Here is a 10229-nt window from a genome sequence, read left to right as displayed (position 1 = left end):
TCCCCTGCAGTGCAAGTAGTAGTGAAAAGCTTATAAAAACAACCCAACCCTTCTGATTGTGATTTTTGAGGAACTAAAAATAAATGGACTCACAAGGATGCAGGTAAAGTGATTTGTAATATGAGCTTAAATATGGCTTGAGCATCAACCTTAGCTCTGGTTACAATTAACGGAGGACAAGCAAACTCGGCCTTACGTCATGGTCATAGAATTGTAGGCTTTAGGGATCATCTACTCAGATCCTCTCTCTATTTTTTTCCCCAGTGTGGAGCACTTCACGAATTTGCATGTCATCCTTGCACAGGGACCATGCTAATCTTCTCTGTATCATTCCAATTTTAGTATACGCTGCTGAAGCGAGCACAATCCTCGCATTTTTCAATTGAGGTTTTGAGGACAGAAGTGACTTGTCCAAGATCACATAACTGGTGGCTGAGCCTAATATAAAATTGGGAATGGGCAGTCTCTAAACCAGTCCTTGGGCCTACTGCATCTAGAGACGCATTCATCTGGGACCCACCGGGAGATCTACTCACTCTGCCAGAGCCCTCGGTGCCAAAACTACTCTTGCGCCAAAGCCTTTTTGCCAAGAACTCTTCCAGAGTCTTTGCCAATTGATGAAGCAAAGGAAAAGAAGTGCTAGGAGCAGAAGGAAGAGATTAGGGATGGAAGAAGGAGAGAGACAGGGAATGTGGAACACAGTGTTCTGCCTTGGGAACACTGATGATGGCAGTGGTGGGATGGGCCTGAGAACCAGGTGGCGGGTACTCAGGTCTATGCTCTGGGAGTTTGGAGATGCCCTTTCAGCTGCAGGAGCAGAGGCGAGTTCTAAGTTTTCAGTGAACCAGATAGTCCAGGCAATACCTGCAAACCTATTCAGAGACTTTTTTTTCTGGTATCCATTTTAACTGAGACATGGTATAAAGTAGGGCATTTTCTGCTCTGAGTGTGGAGAGGCAGAGAAAATTATCCTCTGAGAGAAGAGAGGAGTGACTTCACACAGCAGATCAAAGGCAAGAAGTGAGTCCTCAGAGTTGGAGGATAAAATATCAGCTCCTGCCAGCTTCCCAGTCCAGGCCTCAGTCCCTGTGTTCTTCCTTTTTTACTGAAACTAATTTAAATGAGTGTTTGTTCCTTGCAACCAGATAGTCCTCGGCTAATATCTGGAATTATAAATTGCAATTCTTTGCCTTACTTCCCCTACAAACCTAAACACTTAATCCAAGAAAATAAAGAAAAACAAAATAACCAATGGTTATGGAACAGTGATTAAGAACTTTTGTGAAATTTTATTTTTGTTACTCATTTGCAAACTGGTCTATAAGTCTAACCAACACTTACAATAATATTTCTGTGTCAAAATACAGTTCAATTTCCCAACACAAAAAGTAATAACTTTCAAAACTTGTTTAAAAGTTTATCCCTATGTGTGTGAGCACATGCATGTAGGTGTGTGTGTGTGTGTGTATGCTTAAAAAAACTATTTGTTGGTTTATGGCATAGTACAAAGAACATGGAGGGGTTTTGGACTCTGGTGGCTGAATCATTTAGTAGCTGTGGATCTCTGGGCAAGTCAATTAAATTCTTTGAACTTGGTTTCTTTCATCACCCCCAAAATAGGGACAATGATACACCTACCCTTCACTTGTTGACTACCTTGTTATCTGACATTTCCCATTTACAACAATAGTAAAAAATCTACTAGCCTAGTATTTTTCACATTAACAATGTATATCTGGCAGTAGAATGCCAAGGCGTGAAGCTATAGTAACGCTGGCTGTGATGGTTAAGGTTATGTGTCAACTTGTCCAGACCATGATTCTCAGTGGTTTGGCAGTTATGCAATGATGTAATTTGGTAGTTATGTAATGATGTAGTCAGTCTCCATTTTGTGATCTAATGTGGTCATCTTCCAATTTTGCACAGCACCAGTTTTTACATAACGACCTGGTCTTTGAAACCTAACCATGTCGATATGTGAGGAGTAGGTACTCCCACCACTAGACTGTTAAAAAAAAACAAAAAAAACGAGAATTAAATGACTTAGTCTATGTAAATCTCTAATGCTTGACACATAATAGGCCCTTGATGAATAGTAATTCCTTCTTCCTCCTCTGCCCCATTTTTTTTTTTTTTTTTTTTTGAACGCTGGCTGGAAGTATCCTACTCATTGATGTAAACACTAGCCCTCCTCTTACGTACAAACTTCAAGCACACTAATTACTTGGTTTATTTTTGCTAAAATCAAAACAGATGAAAGTTGACTTTTGTATTACTAATAACCCTCTTTTAAAGTATATTGTCTCATATTATTTAAAAAAAAAAAAAAAAAACCTGGATTAGTCACTGATCTTGGAAAGAGAAGCTCTTTTTTTTTTTTCCCCACAAAGGCAATGGACTAAATACAAATGCTAACTCAGAAAAAGTTACCAGTAAATAATTTCTGTATTTTGTTGAATGATGATGCTGCTGCATGGGAGAGGAGGAGTGAGATCTTCAGGAAAGCAACAGAAAGGCCATCTTCTTAGATTCTTATTACAGTCAGTTAGAGGGATACTGATTTGATTTAGGTGTGATTTAGTTTGTAACTGGATTAAACTTTGCACTCCATTAAAAACCAATCAGCTGACTTGCCCTGCAGGAATCTTGCTTTTATGAACAAGACTTCATTTTAGAACCCCCCTTCCCCCCCGCCCTTTTTTTTCTGGAAGAGTTATTTAGCCTACAGCTTTCCTAGGTTTTTCTTATTGGTGTCGCCATATCTTAATTTGAATAAAGACATGAGTAAATTATAGAATCCCTGTTGGCTATGGATTTGTTCTTTGGACTGAAGATGAAATTCTCAAAGTTCTTTTCATCCCTTACACTGTGAATGGTTTCACTGGAGGAGTTGACAATTACCACACAGAATATAGGAGCCTGGGTTTAAGAAGAGATTAAATATGTTTTAATAAAAACAAAAAATTAATAGCAGATGTAAAATAATCATGAAGAATATAGAGGAAAACAGCTTGGTAACTCAAACGAGACAAGAAAGTACACGTGATTGATTCTGAGAAGATAAAGCCATACCCTAGCTTGTCTGTATGTATCATTGGCCTTTCTACCTCTGTTGGTTTAATAAGTATACTTTTTAATAATGATACCTTTTAATTACTTTAAAATTATTATTTTTTAATGGATGGACAATAGTTAAACTTTTTCATGTTAATGAACCAGGTTTCATAATTTTGCAAGAGTAAAAATATTAACAATAGGAATAAGGCTAAAAACTTAAGACAAGACTAATGATGACCAACACTTACCAAGCACTTCCTTTATGCTGGGCACTATGCCAAGCATGTTATGTGCTCATTGCCTCTTTTTTTTTTTTTTTTTTAACATGGTGAATTTTATGGTATATGAATTATACCCTTTTTAAAAAATTATTTTTGTTGTTGTCATTTAGAATAGTGAAGCATACACAATTCGACAATTTCTACATGTATAACTCAGTAACATTGGTTATATTCTTTGAGTTGTGCAACTATTCTCACCCCCTTTTCCTGAATTTTTCCTCCTCATTAACATACACTCATTGCCCCTTAAGTTTCCTATCTAATCTTTCAAGTTGCTGTTGTCAGTTTGATCCCATATAGATAGTTCTTAAAAGAGCACCATGTTCAAGGCAGACATTCTTTACTACTTAAGATAAACTATTGCTTGGTTTAAAGAAGATTTCAAGGGATATTTTTGATTTAAAGTTTAAAGATTATCTCAGCACAATAATGTCAGGGGTTCACCCAACCTCCATGGCTCCAGAAAGTCTGGATTCCATGAGAATCTGAGAAATTCTGTTCTGCATTTTCTCTCTTTTCAGCAGGATTGTTCTATAGGATCTTTGATAGAAATATTCAGTAATGGTAGCCAGGCATTATCCTGGTTCTTCTGGTCTTGTGGCAAAGGAAGCTGTTGTTCATGGAGGCAATAGAGAAAAGAGAGTTAGGAATAGAAGGAAGAAATTGAATGTGTGGCTCATTGCCTTTTTAATACTAGAACCACCTTATGAAATAGGTTCTATTATTATCCCCATCTTACCAAAATTAGGTTAAGTTACTCACCCAGGGACACACAGCCAGCAAGCAGGACAGCTGAAGTTCAAATACAGGCCGTTCATTCTGCTGGGCAATGTGTACTTGGTATTTGATTCCATAGAAAAGTATTATTTTAGCAAAGTCAGATTGAATTTGTCAGAGATGAGGGAACTACTTAGCAGATAGGAAATTTAGAGTATTTGGAAAAATCTTAGTTAGTGACAGATGTTGAGCAAAGAAGTTCTTATAGACTGCTTGCTTCACTGGTCAAACTCAATTTCAGAAAGGTGCTGATTCACTGACAGTTATTTTTTATTATGGCCAGATGCTTATTCAATACTTGAGCATGTTTCCTCTTGATTCAGTCTAATGGGAAATTAACAAGTGATTTTTGGTGAAAGCGGGGGGGGGGGGGGGAAGCAAGGAGTGGGGCGGTACAGATAATAACCCTGTTCATAAAGGAGCTGCGGACCTCTCACCGTCTGTTGAAGGCATCCAGGGACTGCCAGTTGCATTGTCTTGGTTGACACAAACCTCTGTTGTTTGTCCAACTGTTGCCAAGTGACACTTTGACATTTGCATGGCCAGGAAGTGCTAGAAAATAGGACTCTGACATTTCCCCGTATTATTTTCGTAGTAATTAGGAGTAAAAATTATTTTTAGACTTCTGGCAGTGATTATTTATCGCAACTCCTATTTTAACTTTGTAAATAAAATTCTACTTCCTGGTTGCCGAGAATGAGAAGTTAATGACATATTCTAGCTTCTTGAAGATTAAGTAGATTTCTGTGTGGTTTTTATGAGACAGGTTCCAGCAACTAATTCTTCATGGAAAAGCATTTTCAGTGGGAACATAATATGAGAAGAGTTACTCATTATTATCCATTATTACATATAAAAGTATAACACTTTTCTTGTTTAAAATGTACAAAGATTGGTAATTGTCTTAGTCATCTACGGCTCCTATAACAGAAATAGCACAAGTGGTTGGCTTTAACAAAGAGAAATTTATTTCTTCACAGTAAAGTAAGCTAAAATTCCAAATTCAGAGTATCAGCTCCTCGGGAAGGCTTTCTCTCTCTGTCGGCCTTCTCATCAGTCTTCACCTGGATTAGGAGTTTCTCCACCCAAGGACCCCAGATCCAAAGGACAAACTCTGCTCCTGGCACTGCTTTCTTGGTGGTATGAGGTCCCCCTGTCTCTCTGCTTGCTCTTCTTTTTTGTGTCTCAAGAGATTGCCTCAAGACACAATCCACCTGCCTCACTAACCCAACTGCCGCCCATCTTCCTTCATTAACAGCACAGAGGCAGGATTTACAACATGTAGGAAAACCACACAGTACTGGGAATCTTGGCCCAGCCAAATTGATGCACACATTTTTAGGGGGACATAATTCAATCCATGACAGTAATGTATATGGAATAAGAAAAATCCCCACTTTGTTTGGAAGATTAGTAGAATAAAACACTTCATATGTTGTTTAGGATCTAAATCTTGCTAGGATACATATCAGCTCTTATTCTACTTAAATATACTGAGTGTATTGCATCTTTGAATCAAGCAAGGATTCATTAAGAGGTTGTTACAACGTGCCTATACATTGCCTCTCTTGCTTTCTTAAAATGTTGAGCACATTTTATTTTACTATCGTTCTCTTTCATAGCATCTCACTAGGTCTTGCCTGAGAAGGAAGGGCTTTATTAAAATCTAAACATCTGGGGTGTCTGATGTCCACATATACTGTGATAGGCACTCTGAGGGGGGATACAAAATGAATTAGACATTGTTATTCCCTCTAGAATATGATAACAAAAATGTCACCAAGGAAAGTCTTGCATGGGAAAGAGAAAACAAGAAAGAAAAAAAAGGAGGTGGGGGAGTGACATCTTAAAATATGTGTAGTCATTTGGAAATCTATTCTGCTTCTCTCCAAAGTCTTAGCTTGGAAATATTGACTGGTCTATGGAATCAGCACCAGGAATATCAGTGAATTAGCAGCTATTGACCTCTCCCTTGGGAACTTTCAGAATTGAATGTTTCATACTCTATTCTCTTGGTAGGTTAAAAAATGCTTTTCTTACTTGACATATTGCACAAGTTAACAGTTTCTGAAAAGCACTAATTGACCTATCAGAAACATTCTCTAAATGCACAGCAAATGCAAAGTCATATTCAAAGAACTCTACTGCAAGAAATTCAGTGCAATGTGATTTAAACATGCCTCTGAAATGTGAAGCTTGAGCTTGTGGTTTTCTCCTGGATTAAGAAGACCTGATGATCTTGAAACTGAACTAGAACAACAACATCGATAGTATTGTTTGCACCCTACTCCACTCTCACGGCCTGTAAGTGCACTTGTTTGTGTTTTGGTTGAACAAGGGAGGTGATTATTCCTTCAGCATGTTATCATCTTAGTTTCAAACATGCACACAGGCTTTACTTGTTTTTTATCAGGACAGAGTGATATGCTCTCTACCAATAGGTTACTGAAGTTCAGATGTGGAATGGGAATGCACCAGTTAAACCTCCTCTGTCCACTTCCAAATCCACTCACGTGAATATTGGCAGGTTTCAGTTCCTCCTTGATTGTTGGTTAGAGGCTTCAGTTTCCCCACTATAATGGTTAACGTTATGTGTCAACTTGGCTGGGCCATGATCCTCAGTGATTTGATAGTCGTATGATGGTGTGATCACTTCCATCATGAGATTTGATATTATGTGATCACCTTCATGATGGGATCTCCTGTAAGTAGCCAAGCAGTTAAAAGGGAGTTTCTTTGGGCCTGTGGCCTGCAATTGAATATAAGTGGGTATTCTGGCAAGGCCTGTGGGCTTTTGCTCATTCTGGATCCTGCAGCTGGTTCCTGTTCATCTGATCTCCGGTTCTTGGGACTTGAGCTAGTAGTTTTCCTGTGGTCTTGTTTGCAGATCTTTGGGATTTATCGATCTTCACAGCCTGTGAACAAAAGCCCTGCTTTCTGACCTGCTGATCTTGCGTTCTCCAGCCCCTGTGGCTACATGCATCAGGAGAAGCCTGTCGCATGGACTTGGGACATTCCAGCCTCTACGACCGTGTGAGCCATTTCCTTGATCTAAATCTCTGTCTATATGTATATATGTATTTATATGCTTTACTGGTTTTACTTCCTAGAGAACCCAGCCTAAGACACCCACTAAATGAACCTCTCTACAGGGTTACTCAAAACAGAGCACCTTGTTTTCTCCAAAGGAAGTGATTCAAAGGTGGGAGATAGTATGAAGGAATGAAAGAGTACCCAAGACAGAAGGCCCAATCTTTTATAACCTAATATCAGAAGTAGCATATTATTTCTGGTATATTCTGTTGAGCATACCTGGTACAACGTGGGAGGAGATTACATGATGTTGTGAATACCAATAGGCAGGGATCGTTGGTGGCCATCCAGAAGGCTGGGGGCCATAAGATGCTGTTAGTTTATGGCTTGGGTGACATTCTGATAAAACTTCCTTGTTTTTGCTGTGTTGGTAAAGGATTAGGTAACAATAGGATATTCAGTGGTGTTCATATTTAATGTTACCTTTACTTGTGGATCTTTGAAATAATGGAACTACATTTTATTGTTCTTGCAGTCTGATACTTTTGAATATAGGATTAATTTTATTAAACTAATGGTGAATTAGCATGTAATATCACAGGCAAGTAAAATTTTGCTGAAGATCATTCAAAAATGGCTGCAGCAGTACATTGATAGAGAACTGCCATAAATTCAAGCTGGATTCTGAAGAGGATGTGGAACGAGGGACATCATTGCTGATGCCAGATGGATCGTGGTTGAAAGCAGAGAATATCAGAAAGGTATTTACCTATGTTTTATTGGCTATGCAAAGGCATTCAACCATGTGGCTCATAACAACTTATGGATAACATTGAGAAGAGTGGGAATTCCAGAACACTTAATTGTGCTCATGGGGAACCTGTATGTAGACCAAGAAGCAATCGTTCAAACAGAATAAAGGGATACTGAGTGGTTTAAAGTCAAGGTTGTATCCTTTCACCATACTTATTCAATCTGTATGCTGAGGAACTAATCTGAGAAGTGCACTACATGAAGAACACGGCATTGCCAGTAAAAATATCTTCTTAGTAGAAGGTTTCACTTTTACATCTATAGAACACTGTGATACATCTATCACAGGATTATTGATACAGTATAACTATTTATAGTCACAGAACTTTGGGTAGACAGTACTTTGAAGAAAGAACTGTGTCTATTTCATCTTTTCCTTTCTAGAATTTCATACATATTAACCCATTGCCATCGAGTTGATTCTGACTCATACTGAACCTATAGAACAGAGTAGAACTGCCCCATAGGATTTCCAAGGGGAAAAAAATTTTAAAAAAAGAACATGGCATCATGATTGGCGGAAGACTTATTAACAACCTGCAATATGCAAATAACACAACTTTGCTTGCTGAAAGCGAAGAGGACTTGAGGCACTTACTGATGAAGATCAAAGATTACAGCCTCCAGTATGGACTGTACCTCAACAAAAGCAAAAAAAAATCCATCATGATAAACAGAAAATATTGAAGTTGTCAAGGATTTCGTTTTACTTGGAACCGCAATCAATGCTCACAGAAGCAGCAGTTGAGAAATCAAATGACCTATTGCATTGGGCAAATCTGCTGTAAAAGACCTCTTTAAAGTATTGAAAAGCAAAGAAGTCGGTCAGTTTGAGGACTAAGTTGTGCTGACCCAAGCCATGATATTTGCAATTGCCTCATATGCATGCAAAAGCTGGACAATGAATAAGGAAGACCAAGAAGACTCAATGCATTTGAATTGTGGAGCTGGCAAGGAATATTAAATATATACCATAGGTGGCCAGAAGAATGAAAAAGTCTGTCTTGGAAGAAGTACAGCCAGAGTGCTCCTTGGAAGTTAGGAAGGTGAGACTTGGTCTCAGATACTTTGGGCATGTTATCAGGAGGGACCAGCCACTGGAGAGGGACATCATGCCTGGTAAAGTAGAGGGTCAGTGAATAAGAGATAGACCCTCAATGAGATGATTTGACCCAGTGGCTGCAACAATGAGCTCAAACATAACAAAGACTGTGAGAATGGTGCTGGACTTGGCAGTGTTTCATTCTGTTGTACACAGGGTCGCTAGGAGTTGGAACTAACTTGACACCACCTAACAACAATGATGACAAACTAATAGTTGACAAATAATGCATCTTAGAGGATGTGGGTTTGCTGACACAAATGTAACATCCACAGCTTGAAATATCCACATAACATATATACACTTAAAAGTAATTTAATATATTCCAAAACTTTTTGTCAGTTTTAATATGAGGGATTTAGAGTTGCCTATTTTTTATTCTTATATATTTGAGTCAAAATCGACTTGATAGCACTGTTTTTTTTGTTCTTATTTTTTTCAAAGTTATTAGATTTTTTCCTTCTGAATTGTCTCTGCCTTAATTCTGTGAAATAATAAATATGCAAATAGCCTGCCTTGACTGAAAATATCCTACTTTAAATCATTTGATGGACTTAAACTTCTTGAGACCCCAGTGTCCCAATTATGCTTTGAACAGCGGGAAGAAATATGTGAGGTAATAGGTCTTGACACCACACTCTATTCCATTAGCTACTTTCTTTTATTAATTAACATCCTTTGGAGAATGGTCTATAGATGGGCTGTGAAAGAAGTAGAGAGGTTAAAAAATAAGAAAATCAAGTTAGGACACTAAACAAAACCTTGTGTTTGTGCAATAGAACACTCATGAGCTTTAAGGAATGGAAGAAGGAATGAATTCCAGTGATTAAGCAAATCCTGTTCAGCTTGGTTCTCATTTCCTAATTCAGTCCTTGAAGGCATTCGGAGCTTGCCATTCTGGAGGAGCACTTATGGGGATTGGAGGTGATAGTGAGCGGCTCCTGGACTTGACATCCTATACTTTAGGCTAAGTGATAAATGAGTTTAAAAGAAAGCGTATGAAACAGCTTACCACCGTTTCTTCAGCAGGGTACTCCGTCCAGCCCTTGGAGGGTTACAGTGGTGGTGGGAAAGGTACTTTAGAGCATGATTTACAATCCTAGCATGAATTTGGTTCTCCTTCCAGGGTACTCTGTCCCTTCTTTGAAAAGTATGATTACTGTGAA

The 10229-nt window shown here is 38.4% G+C and overlaps 1 non-coding gene across 1 annotated transcript; it reads right to left on the bottom strand.

The window, feature by feature from the left end:
* Window positions 1-259: 259 nt before the first annotated feature.
* On the bottom strand, window positions 260-362 carry LOC126070791 (U6 spliceosomal RNA). Its single transcript, XR_007516308.1, has one exon. It is a non-coding gene; the product is annotated as a U6 spliceosomal RNA (small nuclear RNA).
* Window positions 363-10229: the final 9867 nt, after the last annotated feature.

Source organism: Elephas maximus, chromosome 2 (genome assembly GCF_024166365.1).
Source record: "Elephas maximus indicus isolate mEleMax1 chromosome 2, mEleMax1 primary haplotype, whole genome shotgun sequence".
Classification (NCBI taxonomy): domain Eukaryota; kingdom Metazoa; phylum Chordata; class Mammalia; order Proboscidea; family Elephantidae; genus Elephas; species Elephas maximus.
The sequence above is the reverse complement of the archived record's forward strand: the minus strand, read 5'-3'. Positions and strand labels throughout refer to the sequence as shown.